We start from the raw sequence: 22,985 nt of genomic DNA on the forward strand, positions 1-22,985 counted from the left end.
GTGCACCGTGCTGCCCTGGCATAAGATAGACAAGCCTATGCAAGACTGAGTAGGAAGGAGGAGGCCCCGTTGACAGGTTTCAAGAGGCCATGGGGTCCCACTCAGTAGTGTGGCATGTAGAGCTTTCCCCATTTATTACAAGAGTCCTCTTTGACATTTCACAGAATAAGGTGATCATGGTGTAGGGTTGACATAGGAGGTCACTGATGCTGTCGCTATAAACCACAGATGCGTGATCACATAGTGGGCGCTGCAGATTCTCATTCAAGCAGAGTTAGTAGCAACAGGAAGTGCCCGATGGTACCTTAGATCTAATTTTGCCTGTTTTTATCCATATCCGGAGCCCGGTTATATTTTGAGGGCCTCAAGGCAGCCAGGACTAGAGCTAAAGGAATCCCATAGACTGGTTTCCAGAACAGGGGTAAAGGGTAAGTGAGGACTTGGAATGATCTAGATGCAGCCATGTCACGTAGCAAGGGTTGCGGGAGGACGTTTTGTCATGCGATCAGTGTTGGAGCAGATGGTGGGGACACAACTAAGGTTGTGTGACAGCGGACCCCACGGACAAAGGAGGTGACTGGAGTTCTGAAGGAGGAAGCTTGGCTCCTTGGAAGTGTGGGATGAATTCCTAAATATGGCTGTGTGCCCTCCTGTAATTCTCCCGTTTGCAAAATTTAATCATGTAATTACAACTCATCTGGTTGTCTCGGCTCCATCTTTTCAGTATTAGTTGGTACAACAGTCTTTGGTTGAAGAAGGAAGCTGGTAAATTAAACTAGGGTTAGCGAATAGGACAGTGGATATCCAGGCAAGACGGACTGGGGAAGAATTTGTGCTACGGTCTCTAGAAAGTTAGGCTGCCCGAACTTATGTTAGCGCTGTCTCCAGCTTCTCATCTGGTACGGTACTACATTCTCCTCCTTCCCTCCATCTCAGAGTTCACCCACATCTTGTCCAAATGTAGCCATGGGACGGCAGACTCCATCTATCTCAATTTATAATTTTCTATTTCTATAACTTAAGGTTGTTAAGTGCCATTTTATTCTATTGACAATATATTTGTTTACATTTCTGTCTGTAATCGGGGCCATTGGAATTGGGTGGCGTCAGAGGGCCAAATTATCCAGCAGGATTGAGTAAATTATGCAGCAAGAAAAGGCAAATTATGGGGCGGAATGCGGCACATGTTGTGATAGTATTGCTTTGTTATTTTGTCATTTTTACACATGAGAACACTGTCTGGGCATTGGTTGCAACTCATAAGTACCAGTGTAACACCCAAATATAGCAATAAGCAATAGAAAGGTGACCAGTCAACTTTTGCAAAGGGCCTTCTTTTGTGCGGCAAAATGTGTTGCTACATTTTTTGTATCCTGAACCATTTGAGCTAGAAACAATTTTTCTTGTTAAAATCAGCAGATTACGCAGCAGATGATGTATTATGTGGCAAATGCAGCAAATCTATAATTATGCAAAAAAAGATACAGCTGCACAATTGCGTAAAAGCGTGGCCCTGTCTCTAACTGATATTATTACATTGGTTACACCATTTCGCCATCTTTTCACCTGTATATAACCTTTGTTGTATCATCACATTAAACAACTATGTAAAGCAAAAAAATGAAATAAATTTAAGGCCACATGCAGAACATCTGCGTGCCAGCAGAACATTGAAAACCAAAGAAACTACCTGAAAAGGCGTTGTGACTGGAAGCGTCCATTTGGTAGAGAAACAAAGAGAGGAACAGGAGTGTAGCAGAAGGTAAAAGAGAGATGCACAAAGCTAAATTATGTTACTAAGCAAATCCCGCTATGGATGCCTCTGGGAAAGGAAGTAACATCTGCATGGGACGGGCCAGAGTAGACGTATACATGTCACGTCAGAACAGTCGTGTGCACATGAGCAGAACAAGCGAACATGTACAGGGAGTGCAGAATTATTAGGCAAATGAGTATTTTGACCACATCATCCTCTTTATGCATGTTGTCTGACTCCAAGCTGTATAGGCTCGAAAGCCTACTACCAATTAAGCATATTAGGTGATGTGCATCTCTGTAATGAGAAGGGGTGTGGTCTAATGACATCAACACCCTATATCAGGTGTGCATAATTATTAGGCAACTTCCTTCCCTTTGGCAAAATGGGTCAAAAGAAGGACTTGACAGGCTCAGAAAAGTAAAAAATAGTGAGATATCTTGCAGAGGGATGCAGCACTCTTAAAATTGCAAAGCTTCTGAAGCGTGATCATCGAACAATCAAGCGTTTCATTCAAAATAGTCAACAGGGTCGCAAGAAGCGTGTGGAAAAACCAAGGCGCAAAATAACTGCCCATGAACTGAGAAAAGTCAAGCGTGCAGCTGCCACGATGCCACTTGCCACCAGTTTGGCCATATTTCAGAGCTGCAACATCACTGGAGTGCCCAAAAGCACAAGGTGTGCAATACTCAGAGACATGGCCAAGGTAAGAAAGGCTGAAAGACGACCACCACTGAACAAGACACACAAGCTGAAACGTCAAGACTGGGCCAAGAAATATCTCAAGACTGATTTTTCTAAGGTTTTATGGACTGATGAAATGAGAGTGAGTCTTGATGGGCCAGATGGATGGGCCCGTGGCTGGATTGGTAAAGGGCAGAGAGCTCCAGTCCGACTCAGACGCCAGCAAGGTGGAGGTGGAGTACTGGTTTGGGCTGGTATCATCAAAGATGAGCTTGTGGGGCCTTTTAGGGGTTGAGGATGGAGTCAAGCTCAACACCCAGTCCTACTGCCAGTTCCTGGAAGACACCTTCTTCAAGCAGTGGTACAGGAAGAAGTCTGCATCCTTCAAGAAAAACATGATTTTCATGCAGGACAATGCTCCATCACACGCGTCCAAGTACTCCACAGCGTGGCTGGCAAGAAAGGGTATAAAAGAAGGAAATCTAATGACATGGCCTCCTTGTTCACCTGATCTGAACCCCATTGAGAACCTGTGGTCCATCATCAAATGTGAGATTTACAAGGAGGGAAAACAGTACACCTCTCTGAACAGTGTCTGGGAGGCTGTGGTTGCTGCTGCACGCAATGTTGATGGTGAACAGATCAAAACACTGACAGAATCCATGGATGGCAGGCTTTTGAGTGTCCTTGCAAAGAAAGGTGGCTATATTGGTCACTGATTTGTTTTTGTTTTGTTTTTGAATGTCAGAAATGTATATTTGTGAATGTTGAGATGTTATATTGGTTTCACTGGTAATAATAAATAATTGAAATGGGTATATATTTTTTTTTTGTTAAGTTGCCTAATAATTATGCACAGTAATAGTCACCTGCACACACAGATATCCCCCTAACATAGCTAAAACTAAAAACAAACTAAAAACTACTTCCAAAAATATTCAGCTTTGATATTAATGAGTTTTTTGGGTTCATTGAGAACATGGTTGTTGTTCAATAATAAAATTAATCCTCAAAAATACAACTTGCCTAACAATTCTGCACTCCCTGTATAACACGGTGGCAGCCGAAGCCTTTTGCGCAGGAGTGGATGAAACTGCAGCATCTGTCTGCAAAGCCAGAGGATTGCAGAACATCTAGAGACAATGGAATGTGTGACAAGAATAGTAAATGGAATAGGCTTAGCTGGAAGTAGAAAATACTGAGGCGATTTCTCCTGTGAGAACTTGTAGAACACCTGTATATGAGGAAAGAGAAAAGTGAAGAGATAATCCATTTCATGAACCACTACAAGGTAAAGGAAACAGTTTCAGTGCAGCTGAGGGTCGGAGAGCATCCAGCAACATTTATGCTGGATAGTGGAGCAACCTGCAACATCATGTGGGTAACAGAATATAACAAACTGGACAATACACCTTTGCTATCCAACATAAATATATATTTTAATGGGGAACATAAAGTCCTTTGGAAAATTTAGGTCAAATTGAAGAAGTAATCACATACGGAAGTGTCGTTGCAAGAAGAGCTATGTGTGTTAAAGGCCGAAGCTCCAGCACCTTGTTCACTGAGTAATGTGCATGCTCAAGTAATGGGCCTGTTTTCTGTGACATTATCATTAATTATAGATTATCATCAAATAATGCAACGATTCACAGAATTCCCCCAAGAGCTTGGAAAGTATAGTTATTTAAAAATAATTCCTCACATCAAAGAATCAGTGCAACCAAACACCAAAATCATAGCGCCAAAACATCTCCAACAAAAGGTTGAGGAAGAAATTGAGAACTTGCCGGTGCAAGATATTATAGAATAAGTGTCTGGGCCAACCCCTTGAGTGCCTCCAGTTATGGACATACCTATGAAAGGAACGGACAAAATCTGCTCTGACATGCGCATTCCGAATACCGCCATTGAACTGGAATAGCATCCTGAACCACTCTCAACAGAAATGGTCAAATGCTTGAATGGAGCTGTTGTTGTTCAAAACCAGACTGTGCGGGAGATACCATCAGCTAGACTTGGATGGGCAATTGTGATATGTTACGGATTTCTCAGCGCGTCTTGGACTGTTTCAATATAAAAGACGCTGTGTTGGTGTTTGATCCACAGCGGAAATAGTTCAAGAAAATATTAGGACAGCAAAAAGGCTCGGCAAGAGTTAGCCTCACCTACAGTGATGGCATTCTAGTATGTGGGCAAACAAGAGAAGCATGATGAACAACTTGTCAGAAGTGTGTGCATGGCTCTTGTTACCGTATATGATAATCCAAAATGCCATCAAGGATTGAAAGATAAGAAATGAGGCTCTTGGATTAAAGAGGCCTCAATGGATTTGCAGAAATGTGGCAACCAATAGTAAGTGATAGCTTTAAATGCTGGGGCATGCACATTACACGGGATCTACAGCTAGCATCGGGCCTAAACATTGTGCTGCTTCTCGACTCAACTATCTCAAGCTTGATGAGGTGAGATGCATTGCCTCCCTCTCTTGGAGGCCAAATAGCTTTATTCAAAATGATTCGATTACCCAAATTGCTCTATACGGTTCAGAATTATCCTTTCTGCATTCTAGATAAATTATTTCACAAGATTAGAGAAGGGGCAAAGTCATTTCTTTGGACTCCTAATACGCCAAGGATGGCCTTTGGCAAAATCAGTTTTGAATCCTCCTACTGTTTCTAAAACCCAAGGACCGTGGGTTATGGTTTCCAAACATGCATAAAATTCTTTAAACGCCCTCCCACTCTTTCCCAGGAAGAAGAGAAGTGTTCGTACTCACCATGGTAATTTGAGGAGCTTTGCTTCCTTGTTTTGCCTTCTCTGGACTGCTGGAAGTGCCCTCCTTGGAGGTAAAAGGTCACAGGTGCAGATGATTGAAATCCTCTGCCTCTGTTTGTAGCTACCATACTGGGACCTTTGAAATGCTTGGCCGGTTGAAAGTCCCCTTCTGCTGGCCCAAGCAAAATTACTTGAATACTTTATGCATGTTTGTCTGGGCTTTGTCAAGGGCAGTGAATGCCGATACATACTTGCTCAGTGTTTTAACCGTATCTTCTCCAAAGGGAAGAACTCTTGGGGTCTCTGAGGCCTCCTTCTCTGCCAAATCCCCCAATTTGGGGGTTTATTCACATGAGGACTGCTTCACACCCCTCAGTGTTCAATGAAGCATTGGCATTGCCCAGCAAAATCATTGCGCGTTGGCTCCAGCCGCGTAGAAGCTCCAAATCTACTGGGATTCCCTTGAGGTATGCCTCTTCTGACATGCCGATAATTCTAGCAAGGGGGCCAATCTTGTCCAGAAGATAATCCTGGCAGAATTTGAGGGATTTTTCAAGTCCTTTTCTTGGATCTCGGCCCATCTTAAACAGGAAGGTGATCAGCTCCGTGTCTAAATTAGGAGTCAGGCAAATTGTATCTTGTATTACCGGTCTGGAGCATTTTGTCTTAAGTAAATTTCTAACCTCCTTCTCAAGGGAGTACCTAATCCATTTCTTGATAAATTTCCCCACATGCTCGAGTGGCCACCACTCAGTACTCCTTGGGTGCTTAATGTTGCGAGGTGGAAACATCTCATCTCCAAGAGAGTTTTTAATAACGTCTTTGGAACAGGAATGGTTTGTATCTTCCTCAAAGAGATCATTGTCAACAGTGAATCCCTCATCCAGATCCAGTAAATATTCATCAAGCATATCTATGTCCTCTGGATCATTCTCCATAATAAAGTCTGTTTCCTGTAACTCAAAGCTTTCTAAGGCTGAAAAGCCTTCCAAATCTGTTGTGTTGCATTGGACACCTTTCCTGGTTGTACCGGAGTGGCACCCATCTTTTTGGAGGTGCTTAGACCTCCTGAGGTCCTTGAGGTGCTAAGACCTCCCATGTTGTTCGAGGTGCTTTGACCTACCACAGTACTTGAGGTGCTTTGACCTCCCACAAAACTTGAGGTGCTTTGACCTCCCAATAAGACTCAAGGGTCTGTGCCTTCCTCACTGTGTTTTTTTGTTTTTGTTTTTTTTTGCCTCCCATGTTTCCAGTGTCTGTATTATTTTCCATAGTTGTTGACCTCTCCAGCACTGAGGCCCTACTATCCCTTTTCCTGGATAATACTTGATCATTCATCTTTCATACACAAAGTGAATTAATTTTCTAATAATTTCTTCATTAATTTTTCCTTCAGGAAACTCAGTAGACTCATTCACCCTGTCGCCTGACATTATCAGGGGAATGCATACTATGCATATAAAATATTTAAAATTTATAATTAATATGTATATTATTATAACTTGTAAAATTTGAAATATCTGTGTAAAATGGAAGGGAGTATTCCAATATCTCAATAATGTGCGCACAGATGTCCTACAGCTGTTTTCCAGACGAGCTCCAACTGACATCGTGTTGGCAGTTAAAGCATCCCAGGAAAGAATGTGTGTAGGTAAAACGCAATAGTAAAGGGACCAAACTAATATGGTGTACACACTCTCACGTTGGGATGGTACCTACCATTCCCCAATACTTTCCTCAAATCCTTGAGTAAAGTGATGCCATCTCTCAAGGTAAATGGAGTGCTGAATGTGCCACGGGCCGGCAGTCGATAGCCCGTAAAGTCTCCAAAGGGAGCTGCCAAGGTAAGGGGAGTTGATATGTAGATGTGCGCTGCTGATAAGACAGCTGTCGGGACCCCTGAATCTCTATATATGGTAGATGCGTGTAATAAGAGAGCGACCTGCGTTTCGCTAGCAGGAAAGCATACAGCCGAGCGGCCACCACATCCGCTCGATGGTTTCAAGTATAGAGACGCATCGGTTCCCAAGCGACAGATGTATCATGCAGGCCTCTAGAAATAAAAAAAAACACGCCCGCCGCGTCAGCTCACATTTTTTAAGTATACAGACGCTCACAAGCGACAGATGTCGCGTGAAGGCAGCCGCCTCTGGTGAATAAAACGAGAAATCAAAGAAAACCAGCAAATATTTCAGTAGATTGGAAACAAGAAATCTAAGACAAACCTAAACCTCAGTAAAACTAAGAATAAACAAATACAACTGATAAGTAGCTCTTGTCACCATTTCTCAAATGTCTTTTATCTGTAGGAGCATCATTCAAAAGAGGCAGTTCTCTATGTGCATGGACTGTTTATGGGTTGTCATTATTCTGTTCTAGATTGACTCTGTTTAGGATGTAATGTTCTTCCAAGTGCTGCATGAGGGGCATGAAAGGGAAATATGCATAATGCTAGCCTCCGGTCTTGTAATAAAATTCATAGGGGAATACACTCAAGCATGTTAATAACCACAAGGGGTTAGAGGTTGGGATATAACTGGTATTTTCAACATGAAAGGCATTTGGCAATGCAGCTATAGAGAGGCCCTTTCTGCTGTGGAAGAGGGATACCAGCTAAGCAAGACTCAATTCTGCAAGTATCTCCATCTGCATCATTGCCATATTGAGATGCCAGGCAATATCCCAGGCTATACCTAGAAGATGTAAAATTTTGATGGACCCCATTGAGGGAGGGAAATACATCATACCCCCCTGAATACCAACCCGAGTAGACTAGTGACCTGCAAACATACAGAGGACAGAGGTACAGGTCCCAATGATGACGGTAGAGAGACTAAAGTAGCCGTATGAACCCTAGTAAGCGCAAACAAACTCGGAATAATACATTTCTTTCACGTGTATAGGGTATATTACCCAACTGAGAGGCTTTGGTGAACTGGTAGGCAACAATCTTCATTGTGCCCGCGATGTAGGGCCAACAAAGGAGATTATTTTTTGTATGACCTCGACCTGCGTAGTCACCAAGAGGTATTGGTCCCCCATTATTAAACCTCTTGACTGAGGCTACGCATTTGCCCATCATCACCTCCCAGAAGATCATATTACTTGGGGTACTGGATGAAGAGTGGTTTCCTAGTCTTACGAAAATGTTGAAAGGTCTAGGCTGTCCGATAGAGAAACAAGACATCAGTTGTCCGCGCACAAACCTACATGACATAAATGGCAGCTGGAGCTCGATTAATGCTACATTTTGGAGAAACCCATTTTTTTAGAATAGCGGTTGTTCGCTAGTAGGGGAAGATCTGGGAACCCTGGATTGCAGAGTCTTATGAGACAACTAGCTCCACCGTGCTTATTTTGTGGATTTATTATTCAATTGAAAATAATTTAAAAAATGATTAAAAAAAAAAAATCAACCCCAGAGAGAGATAATGGTAGAAAAGATAGAAAAGGCCAGCAAAAAAAGACAGAACACAAAGTGATTAAAACAATTTGAACCAATAAATAGAAACATGTTAGGTCTGTGACAAGATATCAAAAGGGAGTTAACAGTGATAAGATGCTCTCCACATTCCCTGTCCCAGCACAGACTGTAATCCAAATCTGGAAGAGGGTGATTAGGGCCCTGGGGTGGCAGGGCAAAGTACAATGCAGACCCCTCTCTGGGACTTGGACTTGGACCAGTTTTGCAGTCTGAGGAAAGGTCCTTTGAAAATGGTACCTATTAACAATTTCCCAACTGGGGAATGTTTAGAGGGATGGTGCAATGATTCCCTTTGAGGACTTAAAATCTAAGTACAAATTGTCAGATAGTCAATATTTGAGATACCAACAGATGGGTCTATTGCTCAGTAAGTGTGAGCGCTGCAGACTAGGTGGAAGAAGAATCCTCACATGAATGTAGACTCCTAGGCTCCCCATTGACGAAACATGAGTGTGTCTCGTATTTATCCCACGCTATTGCACTACAGCCCCCCCCCCCCCCTCCCCTTTCCCAAATGGTGCATTTTAGGGACAAATCGGAAAGAGACCTGGGCACCTTGGAGAACGACGATTGGACCCAGGCATGCACATATCCCAAAGAAGTAGCAATTCTGGTGGGCTTCCGCCTGATACAATTGAAAATCCTACACAAGCCTACTACACCAGAACGCGTTTGATCACTATGGGACGGGCCCCAGATGATAGATTCCTTAGGGGATGCCACAAGAGGGGCACTTTGTTTTACACTTTCTGGGATTGTCCGAAGCTGGGGGTCTACTGGAGAGAAGTGGGTGCAAAAATGTCAGAGACCATAGGGGCAGAGGTAAAACTCATGCCCCATGGTATCCCTAGGGATTAGGCGCGACCAATCTGTGGGCCTACTATTTTGTCACTTAGTCCTAATGGTAGCCCGCAGAGACAACCTAAAACGCTGGGGGACATCTACCCTGCAGAGAGACCCTCTAGTGGAAAAAACAGAGAAAAGTGGAAGGATCCCCTATATAGGCCGGGATGAGAGTTCGGAGGGAATCGTACTTGTTAAGATGTTTATTCTGGCCACGCCTGCATCTCGGTGATTCACTATAATTGTAGATCAAAAATATGTACTGTTGCACGTCCTCATCAGTTGAGATTACTAAGTTTTATTTTCTCTTGTATGTAATAAAATGCTAAATAAAGAGATTTAAAAAAGTGATAAGATGCTAAATTTCCAACTGATACAAAGAGAACTAACACTGACTGGTGATGGATTGTTGCTGAGAGGAAAAGGAATTGTATTACCACAAATTCTATGGAACTGGAAGACTGATATTGCTCATGAAAGTCATCTAGGCATTGTGGCGGACAAAAAACTATTGATGGAAAAGGTGTGTTTCCAAATTTAGATTCTTTGCTCGATCAAACAATACAATTTGGAAGCTGTGTCAAGCTGTTGGAAAACTGCTTAAGTGTTAATGTCAAAACATTAGGAAAATGTGTGGTCCTCAGTTACTGTTGATTTATGGAGTGATCAAATCCAGCCATTACTTGGAGTGCCTTCATTGATGAATATTCTCAATTAACTGTAGTCCAACAAGTGTCTTATACTTCTGATGCAGCAGTACTTCCAGCTCTTGATAAAGTATTTGCAGAGTTGGGAAGAGCATTAGCACTAAAAACAGACAAAGGACTACCATGTAACCGACCAGAGTTTCAACAGTTTGTACGTCTTAAAATGGTCATCGAAGAATCACTCCAGTGTGGTTTTGTGCGAATGGGACTGCAGAGAGGTTCATGACCACAACCTTAAGAGCTAATCAGAAAGCAAAGTTATTGCACAAAACTTTACAGCAGGCAGTGTGTCAGACGCTGCGTTATTTACTCAGACTTGATGTTCAGGTGGATAATCAATACCCGACTTCCTCCCTTCATAGAAAACAGTTCATCTGAAAATGAAACAGTTCATGAGAAGGGTGGCCAAGCTTCACAGAAAATGAAAGAATATGTCAGCCCCCTATGTCATGCATGCAAGAGACTCCAAAATCAGACAGGTGACTGGGTTATAGTGAGATGGTCAAGGCTAAAGAAAATTGATGATCCTTCAAAAACTCTCCACTGCAAGCCACACTGATTAAAGGTATAAAGGTATCTCCCTCAGGCTCAGACAAGAAAAGTCTCATTTCAAGTGTTTATAGGGGTTAAATAATCCTTCAAAATACAACCAAATCGCAGCTGATAGAGGCCAAATGGAAGAATGTGAAAAAGAGTGCATTTTGAAGGGAAAGTTGTGCTACATCTGAACTTAACCACAAAGGTGCGAGTGATCAGGGCTCGACTAGTGACAGGCTTTCATCAGAATATAGTAGAAGGGTTATTTATAATCAAGAGGTTGGGCTGGTCTGCAGGTCCTCAAGGATTAAAAGATTAAAAGGAAGCCGCACCAACTAATTGAACGCGTGATTGTGTCAGTAGGATTGTTGTTGATTACATTTCTGTATGTTTTCATTTTCTTCTTTTCTCGCTAATCTCCTTTCTGTTTGATAAATAGATACTTTTTTTTTTTTTTTTAAATGGTAAGATGTAATAGTCATAACTCTTTGATTAAAAGTACCGTGAGGATTGATTCAATGACCCCCTTGCCATGGCATGGGGGGGTCATTAAAATGTTTTTACTTTTGCTTACCGCTATATTTTGGATAGCGGTGTGAAAGTAAAAACGGCTCATTTGTCCGTCCACCCTAAACATGGCGGGCAGACAAATGGCCAAACCTCTGACAGCCCTTAATTCATTGAACTACCAGAGGACTGTGGGCGCGGAGATGGGGTAGTCTCCGTCACTGACGGATTTAAGTTCTGTCCGACTCTAATTGAGGCAGGCGGAACTTCAGCTTGGTGGAGGGGGCATTCTGGTGCCGTTGCAATGGAGTACCCTCTCAGCCTACCTCTAAATCAGGCCCTAAGTGTTAATTAACATCTTCTGATCAAGTTAGCCTTTCCATTCATTCTTGCTCCTTATGTTGCCTACGTTTTATTCTCTTCTTCTTTCCAAGTGAATAATTGTGATGAGTGCTTCTGGAAACAGCACACGGATCTCCAGACTTCTTGAGCCCAGCATGACTTCAATGAGGGTCATAGGAGGGAAGTTGTACATGGGTGTTTTAGCCACTGGGTTTACACCTCACAACATCTCAACTATCTGGCCTCAAGTCTCCAAACATTGTATGATGATGATGACTAGACAGCCTCTGGTATTACAAGTAGAGCCATATCCTGGGTGATTTCACTGAAGTGAGTGTTCGAGTCTTTGGTGTAACCTTTTCAAAGCAGTTTCTACAACTCTCCAGCTCTGGGAGAATGTATTTGCTTTTTACCCAATAGTTACCTCATTTATAGCCCTGGGTAAGTCTTCTGCTTTGCTTATGTGCTTCTCTGCAGACCTAAGCATATGTTTACCTATGCTTTTCTCTTATCTGATTCATTAAGTGACCTGTGTGGATAAACTATGGATTTTCATGCTTTGGATCCTTGTTAACAGACAAGGCAACACTCTTCTACCATAAACCATTTTGACACACTGTGAGTGGAGTGACTGGGCCATAAATGTGCATAGTTCTTGTAATCCACTACACCTGTATTGTTGTGGCTTAATGTGTGGGATTCTGTCGGCTTTCTCAAATACTTCATAGGGCCATTTCATTGATATTGTCTCTATAACAACTAGTTCTGACTTCCTGTTTATATCTTGCCTAGAGAGCCCATGTGCTGTCTCTTTGAGACCTTTGTGCTCTATCAGTAGATATCGCCACTTACTTGTCATTGGATGTCTTCATTGTCACTCTTATTTACTTGTTTCTTATTGGTGACCTGCTATAGATTCCCTTCCCTTTTGTGTGTTTGTCCCTCCCCTGGAGCATGGGCGCATTAGTTGTATCTTTCTACTGCTCACTTTTGTATGCACTGTTTTTTCTTTGTGTTGAAGCTCTCTACCAGGGTGAGTCATTTTCAGTGGACTTCCTTGTATACTTCTTCTCCCTCTGCTGTTTGTCTATTTGCCCCCTTTCTGCTGCTGTTACTTTCCCTGTACCTGCCCTCCTGCTTCTGTGTTTGCTTGTCCTCAAGCCCGAACAACAAAACACACTCATCATAGCAATTTCTTTTCCTCAGTCGTAATCCATTTTGTCTGCCACCCCACCCTCCCTACTGCCTTCTATTTAAAAAAAAAGTGCTATTGGCCAGTGCTGACTATGTCATTTTAAAGGTTTTCTTTCAGCCATGGTGCAGAACAGCCACACTGCTGAGCAACATGGCTAAAACATTCACAGAACCAAATACCCCATATAGTCAAGACTTACTGGTCTGCCTAGTGCTTGTTGTTTTGTTCCTGCTGCCCCAGTAACATGGGTAATTGAAGCAGTGAAATGTCCAGCACTACGAAGCCTGTGGGCATAGGGAGCTAGTGGATTTACCGAATAGGCTAACCCTGAAGCAAAGAGGTGTGAAGAATAGAGTGGAGCAGGGGAGTTTTGAAAAATGGACTTTGATTATATTGCCCAATAAGTGGCCCTTTAAAAAAATAGTTGATGTCTGTTAAGAGTCCCAACTTATAAAAAAAAGTTTGGGAAATTGCAAATGCACTGCCTCAATGGTAGTACAGGTCTGGGAGGATTGTACTTCACTTTACACCACTCTCCTGCACTCTGTGCTACTCTACTCCACTTTGTGCCACGCCAAGCCACTCTACTCTACTCTACACCACTCTACTCTACCTTTTTACTCTGTCACTTCACCCTATGCCACTCTACTCTACGCCTTTCCGCTCTACTCTATGCCACTCTACACCACACCACTCAATTCTGTGCCACTCGACTCTGTGCCGCTCGACTCTGTGCCACTCTACGCTACACCACTCTAAGCCATGCCACTCTACACAGCTCCACTCTCATCCACGCCACTAACATTTAGCCACACTCCGCAGCAGCCACGCTGCTGTATAACATGGCTGAAAGACATTGGCAATAGCTCTCGCATAGACAAGACATATTAGCTTTGCTTTCACTTTAAGAAAAATCATTTGAAGCTTCTAGCTGTACCCACAAGAGCGATGGCCTTTCAATGAAAGGAAAAATTGTTCACAGGCGAAACCATCTTGCTTTGTCAATGCATGCTAATTGACATTTGTGGAGGACACAGCCTTCCACCAGTATGGCATTGAATCTCTTTACAAAAGACCTGTGTTGACAAACTATTTCAACGTTTCCCTCACACCCAAGGCTCTAATATGTTTTTTGTTCAGATCGACCAGTATGAATAGGTGATATATGCATTTTGTGATGGGAGGTAGCGTTCTTGAAAGTTTAGCTATCCTGTCTGTTTAAAGTCTGTTTCAAGCAGTGTTGGACTGGCCTGGCTTTTTTTTTTTTTTTCGTTGCGGTCCGTGGGACCAGGAAACTGACCCCGACGCTGGCCATTTTAAGCTGACCTATCTGGTATTGCCAGAGTGCACAACAAGCCAACATACCATAGGCTTAAAGGGGCCCCCAGATGAGTGAGATCATAGGTCTCAAACCCTTAGCAGACTTCATCAAACAAAGGAACGTTCTGGAATGCCTGCTGTTAATTATTAGGGATGCAACACATGGTAAGAAGAAATGTTTCTTTCTTTGCACTGGATGGTTCCTTTAAGCAGGTGGGTACATTTAGAATGAACTGGTGGTCAAGCAATATTTAATTTCAAGTCGACAGGCAGTCAAAGGTGTTGTGTTTCTGGAAAATGATCAGGCATTCACAGAAAAGCTGTTCACCAAGTTATAGTGCCCATCTTTTTGTAATTTATTATGAAGATTAGGCTAATAATAATAAACAATGCATGTTAGGTTGTGTAAAGAAAAATGTATATACAAAACATGTAGAATATATATAGGCAAGCTGAACTAGGGAACATACATCGACCAATTATTGAATATTGAATGCAAAGTGTGTCTATATGGAGTGTGTATGTGTATCGAAGAACGATAACTGTAGTAATAGACCAGTTATCGACACAGGAATTAAGAGTAAGTGGTGTAATAATTAGGGTTGAAAATGTATGTAACATAGTAAAGGGGACTAGTGGTACTGACCCAGGGAGCCTATACAGATTAAAACCTCAGTAAGCCTGTACTAGGTATCGGATTATAGATCTGTATAGAGTGCTCTATTCTCATCAGGCTTGACCAGTAGACATTCTGAAGCTTTAAGATCTTGACGACATGACCCCGATAGTGCACCTACAGCCTGCGGAGCCATAAGGCATACAACGGTAAGACCGTTTCCTAGGCTCCAAAACTGGGCAGAGTGCTCCAGAAAGTAGTCAACAGAAATATTTTGGTCACTGGAAGATGTGGTCGGTGCAGGGAGATTAGGAAGGGGAGGCAGAAGTTTTAGTTGCACAGCCAGAGGAAGATTCTCTCAAGGTTGACTCTTTTTTTTTTAACATGCATGAGAGCTACAAAGATGACAGGACTTCCTGAAAAAAGCTGTCATACACCCCTGCTCGTGATGAGTCAAAGTGGAGTCGTTTTTGTTCTAAGTACTGATCAATGCCAGAAATGAGTCGGGCTGCAGCATAGAGAGTGGCTTTGAGAGGGGCAAGATGAATGTTCTCAATTCCTAAGAGAACTGAAATACCCTACCCCAGTCTGGGGAGAACCAAGGTTCTGACCACATATGCGGTAGTTGGAATTCTTGGTGGTTCTTGGGATTATTGGTACTGTTGATGTTTGTATGGGTTTACGTGACTATCTCAAACAAAGCCATGAGATTTGGAGCTTTCGGTGCACTTTAGCGTAAATTTCTAGATATTTATGGCGTCAAGCCAGTTCTGATCAGCAGTGGTGGAGTAGAAAGGTGAGATAAGCAGGAATCGGCCTGTTACTTTTGAATTTAAGAAGGCAAGAAGTCATCCAGGATTGGTTGTCATTTAAAGTCAAAGCGAAGTTGAAGATATCGCAGAGGGAGGACACGTTCAAATAAAGTTGGGAGGTCATTGGTATGTTGGTGATGTAATTTGTGAGTCTTTACTGATGTCATCAAGAGGCTGGGGTTGTAAGTTAAAGCGCAAAGGATTTAGGTATGGAGTCTTTAAATGGGTGGGGGAACTTCTTGAGTAAAGGAATGGGGTTCAAAACAGCAGCAATCAACAGCACAATGCGTATGGGTAATATAGTAAACAGGCTGGTCTGGCCTGTTCAACTGCTTATCAGATCACGGACGTGGTGATCTAATTATGTGCATGGGGTGTGGTAGCTATTGTTGTTGTTTTGTGTCTCAGGGAGGTAGTATGGAGGATCAGACCCTCCCAGATCTCTTTGTGTGTAAAACGTTTGAAACAGCAGCTCCAACCTTAATTTGTTGCTCGTGACATGTAAAGTATGTAGCCAGGATTCAGAGTGCTTAATCAATCCAAGAGAAATAATGGGTGATGCTTAAAGCATTTGTGTGGCTAAGAATTTTGTTGAGGCAAGTTAACGAGGTTGTAGAATGCGCACATATTGATGGGTTTTGAAAAGTGTTGTTGTGATAGGTTTCCATTCATACTGCTTAGGGTTGGTATCAGCTACCTCCAAATTTAGTTCCTTGTAAGAAGAGGATATTGTAAAGTCCTAATTTTCAAAGGTGGTCTTCTGGAAACCTTTCCTTTAACCATTCCAGGAACAGGAGGTAGGTCTTTCTGAACATAGGTGCCAGTGCTATGCTGAAATATGGCCATCAACAGTGAAGGATTTAGGTTTCAAGTGAAGATAACTTTCAAGCCATAAGTTTTATTATCAATAGCTTGTAGTTGAGTTGGTGAAAAAAATTACATCAGAATTGGAGCAGTCAAAAGCCATCTTTTCCAGTGCCTTCTAAAATGTTTTCTTTTACACTTCCTAGTTGCACAAAGTTTCTAACTTGGATGCCTTTTTCTCAGGTGATCAAGTCTTCACACACAGTCATCAGAAACTGCAATTGAGCCGGTGCAGATTAGGAAGCACAGTCAGGACCGACCGAGAAACGGTAAGAATTTGGCAGAAAGGTTATTCATATGGGGCCTGAATTGGCAACGTTCCTTCTTTCCAGAAACACCCAGGAATGATGTATCAAGATGCACATATTTGTTTAAAGGATAATCACTTGGTTTCATTCATTGTAGGATAAGCATTTGGTTCATTCATGCATGAGTATCTTCATATAGGAAGCTGAGATAGGTTAAGGAAAATTGAGTCACTAGCAGGCAGAGTTAATGCCGCTATTGCCATGAAAGGAAGACCAAAATACAGTGGTTTCTCACTGTGACTGAAATACTGAGCACACCCTCTCTGCAATTACAAGGTGGGGGGGGGGGGAGTAGCAATTTGTTGAGATGGTAGATATGCTTGTGTGGATCTGGAAGTTGAATGGAACTGGGTGAAGAATTTGTATGGTCCAAATAGATGAAAGGCAACCAGTGAGTAATTGGCTATGCCAGTGACCACGGTTCACCAGAAAGAGTTAGTCAAACCCTAAGTAAGTGACATGTGGCAGGGCTTTAGGACTAGTGGGTCTGTTAATCCCAGCAGGGTTTGAAGGAGGCAAAAGGTAAGAGAAGCATCTAGTCAGTGTTCACATCACAACATAACCTTTACTTGAATAAACCCTTAACAATTTGTTGGTTAATCAGGGACTTTGCAACCTTCACATTGACAGCCAATACAATAATACATTGTATGGGTGCTGTGAAGAAGTGAGATAGATTCGTGTAGCACATGTTTGCTGAATTTGTTTTGAATTGCTCATGAAATTAATTTTGATACTAAAGAAAATAAAGGATTTAGTTCAAGTAAAAAGAAACTTTGTAATGCTTACTTCCCTCAAAAGAAACGTCCAGTGGAGTATAGTGCTGTTGAGGGGCACCACAGGAGAGCACACCTAGAGCTTCTGTTCTTTACTAGCTAGGGTTGCCATGCAAGCTCAGACCCAGATTGTGAAAGAATGAATGTGACACTTGTAGAATAAATTTATTGATGCAAATATATGACCTAAAACACATTAGGACAGTATGTTGACTGTTAGCATCCTCAGAGTGAGGAAAAGGTGGATTTGGCCCATTATTGTATATATGTTTATTTCCATACTGTTCTCTTAGTATTTATTTTTTAAAGCAGCACTCAGAGCTGTTCCATGTGTTTTTTGTAAATTAAGCTTCTATTTCTTTCATACAGTTTTGAGCAGAATCCCAAACCTGACGTGATTAGACCATGTGGTCTTGGTCACAGCAGTCAGTTCCCTTCAGTTTCCATTGTCCATATAAATACACCCTCTACCGTAGTCCAGAGTATGTTTCAGTTCACAGTGCATTATGGGATTTGTAGTGAAGAGTCAGTCACCAACTGTTAAAACCTACATATGTGTACATTCACTTCTTTGTTTGGGAACTGTCAAATGTCTATATAATACATCTATTTGGCACAAATATCTTCATGTAAACTACAGTTGGTTTGTGTTCATTGAGATCATGGTTCAAAATTACAGATTTCATAGGTGAAGCATTATGGGTCGTATAGTTCCTTTACACAACCGCTGTTAAAAACTGCTTTGTCTATGCCCAGTTTGGTATCTCATGACGCCGTACATCCATTCAGTTCATATTCTTATTTTGATTTGCCCCTCCCCTCACTTCAGACAGCTTTCACTGTATGTCGTCTGTCATATTTTTACTACTCTGCCATACACAATGTCCAAGAGATCTTCTGATATCCTTTGATGGGTGTACCATGATGGTCTTACAGTTATCATGTTTAGAGCAATCCACGCATGTGATGTGTTAAATGATTTGAACAATTCCCAATTCTTAAGCTCACTTATTGCAATCCAACTTTATTCCTGATTTATGCTTCATTTATGAACTAAACTAGGGGTTGATTTTCATCAGATATTCAGGGAGATTCATCATACCTGGGCAAAGTGATTATTCAAGGTGTTTATGAAGTTCCTCATCCAAATTATGACCTAGCAGTACATTTGTACTTAATTTGTTACTGTATTTTAATTTCATTTGTCTCATCTTTGTCTCCTATTTGCTAGGACAGTCTCAAACTATATTAATGATGCTGGGTCACTATCACAAAATCCCTCTTGGTGGTGTGCCCCAGGATAAATATAAACATTGTATTTTATCACTTCATTATATTCATGGATTCTTTTCTGCAAGGGCCAGAGAGTTCTGCCAACATACCTCAGTCCACAGGGACATCGATTATATAAACAACACAAGTGATTTTGCTTGTTATTCTTTCTTTGATTGTCAGCATTGAAATGTTACGGGGTTAGTCGTCTCCGTCATATTGGAAAAGCTAATGTGATACGTAATCTCATATGTTAGATGATTTATATTTGTAATTGTATCTGTTTAATTAAGAGTGAGGTGATGAAAATTACAGTTTCCATGGTAGTTGTGTGATTTGTGGATTGTTCTTTGAACCATAACATGCAATTTGTTTTTTTTTTAAACGTACGTTGAGGTGTTCGAATCAAAGCTTACCATAACTTTACTTTAACCTTAGCTTTTGTCAGTGAACATATTTCTGGCTATCCAGATCTCTAAAGAGTCAGTCTGAGAGAGATAGAGGCATACACACGTATAGATTATATATATATATATATATAAAAGCTGGATGCCCTCCTCGGGCATGGGGTGGCAGCTGGCAGCGCAGCTAATAGCTGTCCAAGCACTCTATCCAAATATTGCAAAACAATCACACCGAGCTGAGAGCTGCCCTCGTCCTCTGTTGTCTGCAGGCATTTCACGTCCTTTTTGTTTCTTTATAAGTCTGCCTCACCCAGGGGTAAGGCGAGAGAAGGCAAAGAGACACCCACTGCTCTTGAGTAAGGCCATGGGGGGGATAAATTATCCACCTCCCCTGGGCAAGGCGGAGGGAAGGGGGTACATAGTACCAATAGCTTTTGGAGGGTAGCAGTAGTTCGAGTACACCTCCACCCCTGGACAAGGTGGGGGGGGGGGAATTAAAGATGACTAATGGCCACACCAATGTGCGCTATGGGGCCTAGAAGTGCCTCCATAAGATGGACTGTCTGTGGTCCCAGTGGCTCTTTCTGGGGGTACCTGTGTTCTTGCCTTCAGTGACTAGTGGTCCGTGAAGTGACAGCGTCCCTACTGGTGTATTTGGTGCCCCTGTAGGTTGTTGGTTCATTTTTTGGAATAGATTATATCATTTTATGATTAACTATATAAAGTCGTATGATCACTGGATCATGTTCACTTCCCTCTCTACCTAGAACAGTTATGTCCTGGACAGCTTGCTCTTTTGAATATCATTTTAGCTGTAGAATCAGGTAGGTATTTCCCATTCAAGGAGCCAAGCCCAAACTTGAGAGTGATTAACATTAGTCGTTTAAATGGCTTGGTGACACTGGCTTTGTTTTTTTAAAACTGGTTCTGCAGTACCGAATTCTAATTCATTCTCGCTAAATCGTGGAAATGGGCATGCAGCACTTATATTGGCCTAATGCCTATCTTTTAATCGGAAACAGAAGCTGATAAAAAGAATCCAAAATGGACAATAGAGTATTCCTTATTTCTGGGAGTGCTGGTCTGCAAAATCAGTAACCTCCACTGCTTTTATGTCTTTAGTATTGCTGTTGTGGTGTAGGAGCTGATTACTGAGTTGCTGGTCCACATCAGTAGTAATCTGTGAGCCTTCTCAAATATCCCTTTGTCAACTAATCATGTTGAATGGCTTTACTTAAAAAAAAATATTGTCTTTGCTTTCTTGGAAAGGAAGATAAACCAGCATTGGCAGTGTTAAAAGGTCTCGCTTATGAATGACAGTGCCTTTCATGTCAGTGATGGACTTAGGCACTTTGTCACTCATCTTTTCACTCGCACACCCATCCAACAAGTGACTCATCCGCGCTCTTATACAATCACAAAACACGCACACTCTCTACAACATTTACAAGATAAAATAAAAGAATACAAGTAGAAAAAAGAAAACATGCTGCCATTTAAACATGGCAGACAAATGCTTGCAATAGCGAAACTAAACATAGCAACGGGTGTCCGTCTTGCAGCGGTATTGTAAACAGTCTATTGTTGTGTTAAAGTTCCAGCATGGCCGCCATGTTTAGAACCAACGTACTGGTCATCTTGGAATAGTAAAATAATGATACACTCTGGACAGTAGCATTACATAATAGTCTTCTGGTTTGGCGGAAGTGGGCGTGTGGAATGTGGCACCCTGCAGGTGAAATCAGTGGCAAGCAAGAGGCCCATTAGCACTGCCTGGAGCACTGTTCTGTTCTCTTAAACAGTAAAATGAAAGGAGGAGAAGCAAAATTGAAAACTAAATGACTGGCCAACCAGCCCTAAAAATGAAGCACACTCGTTTTCAGGTAGATGTCATTAGAAAATGCCGTCATTCACAGGGCAAGAAAGCCAATGACTGATGTATACTAAGCCATTATTAACCTGTTGTGCTACGCCGTCATGTTAAAGCAGAGTGTAAATGGCACTTAGACAGAACAGAGCTGACCCAAAGGCCCACTATGTATCTGTATTGATATACATCCATATATGGATGTAAATATTATTTTTCATTTTTTGTACAAGATCCTGTGAGATAAATAAGATAGATTCTAGGAAGAATTGTTACAGGGCACATTTTGTTCCCCTAGGGCTTGTCAAAGGCAGTAACCAACACCAAAATCCTTCCCTATAGAGCAGTGGTTCCCAACCTGCGGTCTGGGGTCCCTGGGGGTCCGCAAAGCCTCCTCAGGGGGTCCACGACTCCTTAGAAACTTAAATAATGTTAACAGATGAGGTCCGAGCTTTAAGTAATGACTCAGACGGGGTTCCCCAGATTCCAATAATGATTTTCTGGGGGTCCCTGGGTTACAGTAATGATAAAGTGGGGGTCTACATAAGTGAAAAGGTGGGGAACCACTGCTATAGAGGTAATCAGTGACAATCCCTGTAACAAAATACCCATCTGTGGGCTTTAAAACAGACAAATACTGATCCACTCTTAAGTGCCTATCGATTTTAAAGTATGCTTTTCACAGTCAATACATCATTTTTCATAACTTTTTCATAATAAACATATCCGACCTTTGGCATCAGAAATATTTTTTCCCAGTGAACTAATCAGGCCTCTAGCTGTTGCCACCAGCTTGTCATCATAATCTACTGAAACCTCCTGTACTGAGCTTAAGCTTTCTGACAAGCCAACCATCAGGCATATAGTCCTAAAATTACGTATTATGCTAATTTACAGTTGGCTAAGCAAATTACTCCTAACGGGCGTAAAAAGGGTGCAACTTCTGTATCCACTGTTTGTCAGAGGGAGTGGCCACTACCAAAACCCTTGCCTACTTCAGTAATCTCTGAGATTCCATGTAACATGATACCTACCTGTAGGTTTTAATACAGAGCAATAAAAAAGACCATTTAAGTTTTTATCAAATTGCCTTTTTAATGCTAATGCTGCCAATGCAGGCAAATAATTGTCTCAACAAAAATAATGTCCTTTCCAGGCAACCAAACTACAGCCTCTAAACAACTGTAGCCAATAAATAACTTTGTTTTGAAAACATTCCCCATTCCTTTTTACTGCTCGTTGCTCGCCTTCAAGAGCATCAGTTTTATCATACCTACCGTTCAGTTGACTCTGATTCGTTTTGTGGTGGGCAGCTCACCTGAATTCACTCAATTTACGAGAAATGCTTTCAGCCTTTTATACATTCCCAAATTATCTTACACTGCTCCTCCTGCAATTTCAACATTGCGAAAAACACAAGTTATTTTCTCCTACCTAATTTTAGCTATCCGGCTACATCCCATAGTTTCACCTGTTCCACCCTAAGTACAATGACTTTACATGCTGCCACATTCCCAATAGGCTACTTTCTAATAAATGTGAGATCACTCCCCAGACATTGGGGGTCATTATGAGTTTGGCAGACAGAAAAGGCCATCTGCCAAACTCCAGCGTCAGGTTACCGCCAGCGCGGCCACCTTCCCGTGAGCCCCATTAGGTGTTTCCACCCGCTGACCCTGCAGGAAACAACCTACAACATTGATGCCTGCTCATAATTGAGCCGGCAGCAATGCTGCAATCCATAGGGTGCACCAGCACCCATCGCGCTGTTCACTGTCTGCAAGGCAGATATTGGATATAATACACTTGTAATAAGGCAGACAGTGATTTAGGTGATCTTAATTAGCATCTTGAGAACTCTTCTTTTAAAGACTCCACTGGTCTCATCAGTGCTTTTAACTTTCACTATTTCAAAT

The 22,985-nt window shown here is 42.0% G+C and overlaps 1 protein-coding gene across 1 annotated transcript in view; it reads left to right on the forward strand.

The window, feature by feature from the left end:
- Positions 1-22,985, forward strand: part of MYORG (myogenesis regulating glycosidase) — a 68,235-nt gene that overhangs the window by 21,673 nt on the left and 23,577 nt on the right. The window contains exon 2 of the mRNA XM_069215979.1: positions 16,626-16,711. The gene's annotated coding sequence lies outside the window, so the exon portion shown is untranslated. The remainder of the gene's footprint in view (positions 1-16,625; positions 16,712-22,985) is intronic.

The sequence above is a fragment of the Pleurodeles waltl genome, chromosome 1_1, assembly GCF_031143425.1.
Source record: "Pleurodeles waltl isolate 20211129_DDA chromosome 1_1, aPleWal1.hap1.20221129, whole genome shotgun sequence".
Taxonomy (NCBI): domain Eukaryota; kingdom Metazoa; phylum Chordata; class Amphibia; order Caudata; family Salamandridae; genus Pleurodeles; species Pleurodeles waltl.